At 40.1% G+C, this 3,399-nt stretch overlaps 1 long non-coding RNA gene across 8 annotated transcripts; it reads left to right on the top strand.

Annotated features, from left to right (window-relative positions):
* On the top strand, positions 1–2,558 carry LOC123070483 (uncharacterized). Of its 8 annotated transcripts, none has more exons than XR_006433755.1 (6): positions 1–43; positions 398–477; positions 728–852; positions 921–979; positions 1,088–1,188; positions 1,316–2,558. It is a non-coding gene; the product is annotated as an uncharacterized lncRNA (long non-coding RNA). The 8 variants fall into 8 exon arrangements; XR_006433759.1 differs by having other exon boundaries at positions 708–852; positions 926–979; XR_006433756.1 differs by having other exon boundaries at positions 708–852.
* Positions 2,559–3,399: the final 841 nt, after the last annotated feature.

Genomic DNA, 3,399 nt, shown 5'->3' with positions numbered 1-3,399 from the left:
AGGGCTCACGGCCGCCGCCACCTCCGACGCTCCCCGGCCACAGGTGCGCATTAACTCGCCTGTTGATTGACCTTCCCGCTACTACCCTATTGCTGCCGCTATCCTTTCGACTGCACGACATATGCTCTGCCGGCCACAAGTGCCCATGAAAAACTGAAACGGCCCAAGGCACTGCAGCATTCATGGCCTCTATAGATCGCCATTCATGGCCTCTATAGATCGCCCTCCATTACCCTACAAATGCGGAAAAATTACTGCTGCACCCGCGTTTAAAAACCAGTCTATGCTGCCATCGTCATCCACTCTGGACCGTCCTCTACTATGGAAGTTGTACTCCCCCTAATATTAGCCACACTGATTTTTACCATCTCTGATCTTATTTTTATGATTTTCTCAGACTGCAGGTTGGGTCGAAAGGTGCTCGATGATTTGCTTCATAGGACTACTGCTGCTCGGATTGATTTCGTTGTTACGCAGGTCTTCTGCTAATCCCGTTTGTCCAGATTGTTCTTTGCTGCGACTTGCATATGCAAAAAGCCTACAATGCTAATATGGAAAATCAGGCTTTCACGTTTCACAGTACTTCTTATTTCTTCTTCTCAACACAACTTTTCTCATCCGAGAAAAAATCACGGATGATTGGTTCCCATATTATTTTCTGTTTTGTGTGTGTTTATTGTACGATTGATTATATCCATTTCTAATAGGGATAATATGTTGATGCTAGAGTTTAAACTCTAAAATCAGACAAGGGCGTGGTGTTCAAGATGTGGTTGAGAGAATAGTAGTTGGCAGATACTGGATTACCTGACCAGAAAGAGTATCATGGAATTGGATACAGACTTCCCTCAGGTTTTTGCAATTTAGATTAGCAAATCACTTTTACTATGTACGAAACTGATCTGTTTCTTCTCATTTAGGATAGACGCAGTAGAAAAGAAGTCGTCATGTTTCTCCAATATACTCCCTCCATCCCAAAGTAAGTGTCTTTGATGTATTACAACTTTGTTGTGTTTTCAGTGCCGTGTGTCATATTTTGATGTGTTAAAATGTTATGAAGCTACTAAATTTATCATTTAACATCCAGGAAAACTTATGCATGTGGATATCTTCATTTTACCATATCTTGGGTTGACAGGAAACAAGCTGTCCCCCATGATTTTTAGCTTTGATGTGCCCTGACGTTCTGTAAGTAGCCTCTCTATCCCTCTCAAATTATTTTTCTTAAAGATACACAAGGCGCAATAAATTATCTTGCTTCTTTCCTGAAAATTGTACTGAAGTCACTTTCTTATTTCATGCTTCCGATGGACAGATTATAAACATTGCATGCTGGTTGGTAAACAAAATTGTTCAAGCAATTTCGAAGTGATGTGTTACTTGGTGCAGTCTAATCTGAACATTATTCTTATTTTCCTTTGTTACTGAAAATTATTCCGTACACAGACACACACACACGCAACTGTGAAGGTATATGTGTTTTTTGTTTTTGGACAAGTCATACACATGTTTGACTGATAATCATGATGCCTTGCTTCCTTTCTTTGCTGAAATTTTACAACAATGCCTCTACTAACCTCATTTCAATTGATGAGTACAGACCTTCTGTTTGTTTTTGTGTGTGTTAAATGGCATAGGAATTTCTCCCCTGGAGCTTTCCAGTTTAGAGAACTGAATTTGACAGTCCAAATCATAAGACAACATTCAACATTACTAAGCAAGGGAACTTCAGAAAATATTTTCCTGTCCCTGGTAGAAACAGAACTGAAGATTACACCCTTCAGGTTAGATATGGACACTCCAAATCAGTAGACACCTTTTTTCTTCTTTTTGGTATTGCTTCCAAAATCATGATTACATTCATATCACAAAACAGTCAAAATGCTAAGCTAAATTGTACTACAACAACAGCCAATCTACAACTACAGCCAACAGCTACAACAGCTGAGCGCACATCACATGGACCTAGCCAAGTACGTTTACAGTGCAAGACAATCTCGGCGACATTGACAGAGCAAAATTTGTTGTATTTTTTCCATCAATTGTTTTGTTCTGATGCTGAACATAAAATAAATGTATGCTTGCTGCTCATTATCAGGCTATGAGGCAGACAAAGCAACTACAAAAGAATGTATCCTAGCTACCTTCACCAATATGTTGCAGCAGCAAGTCAAGCCACAGAGACTATATGAATGCTTGCTGTTAATTTCATTGGAATGCAGGAATGGCTGACCGAGAGCAGTGTGCACATCTCTGAGGCCAAACGAGGCGTTGGAGTCGAGGATTTGACACAATTTGGATCGAATTACTACTATCTATCCAACCGGTCTTTCTCTCCTCGGGTCTTGGTAGTTCGTCCCTGAGATTGGTTTTCTATGCCTAAGAAAGTGGAATGGAGGGAGTAACGCCTTGAGGTCTTATTTATTATAATTATAGTCAATGTAGTTCCATTTTCATATTGTAGAGATGATGTTCGTTGTGTTACCTTTGGCCAGTAGGGTATGTCAACCGGCTTTACCTATGGAACACTTAGTTTATTCCCAGTACTTTATCAGCAATCATTTTTGTTAAAAGTATCTTTTTTTTGCATGGTAATACGTGTCTCATTCATATCATAAAGAACAAAGTACAAAACACGTAAAGACCGACATGACAAAACTGAAAAGATAGCAGAACATCTCGGAGCTTGACATCAATGCTCGTCAACTGCCTCCGGCACCACCACAGCAGCCACCAAAGAAAAGAATGACGAATCACCACCTCACCCGAGCTCGACGCGGCTCCATCGCTGATATGCAGCTTTGCGGACCTCCAAGGTGGCTCACCAAAAGTAAAGCCGTTACCATTGAACGAATCAGACCGGGGCAACATCCCGAACACGCCATCGAACTCCAGATCTAGCATCCCACCACGACTAAAAGTATCTATACACCTACCACCGCAGTGGCAAGAGTTCATTCTCTTCATAGGATACTCTTGCATTGCTATGAACTTGGCCTCAGATCAGATTTTATTTAACAATATTGCATTTTATTGTTAGCATCCCACAATCCATTAAGTTATTTAGAAATTATCACTTATGCTATGTTCATTCAACCGTATCATTGCTAACAAGCATTTCCCTGTTTAATGAAATGTTTTTGAAGCAACATTCCCGCAGCAACGCGCGGGGTGTCATCTAGTTAGTATAATAAAGAAAATCACTACTTTAAGTATTGTTGCAAACCCATTCATATTTTATTTTTGGATTATCCCTACTGTATTATAATTTTTCCTTGGCTTAAACCATCGATACAGTCCGTAGTTCCATCAAAACAAGCAAAACAATGCATCGAAGACAAAATCTGTCTTAAACAAGACAGTCTGTAGCAATCTGAACTTTCACCATACTTCTCTAAC

Source organism: Triticum aestivum, chromosome 3B (assembly GCF_018294505.1).
Source record: "Triticum aestivum cultivar Chinese Spring chromosome 3B, IWGSC CS RefSeq v2.1, whole genome shotgun sequence".
Classification (NCBI taxonomy): domain Eukaryota; kingdom Viridiplantae; phylum Streptophyta; class Magnoliopsida; order Poales; family Poaceae; genus Triticum; species Triticum aestivum.
The sequence above is the reverse complement of the archived record's forward strand: the minus strand, read 5'-3'. Positions and strand labels throughout refer to the sequence as shown.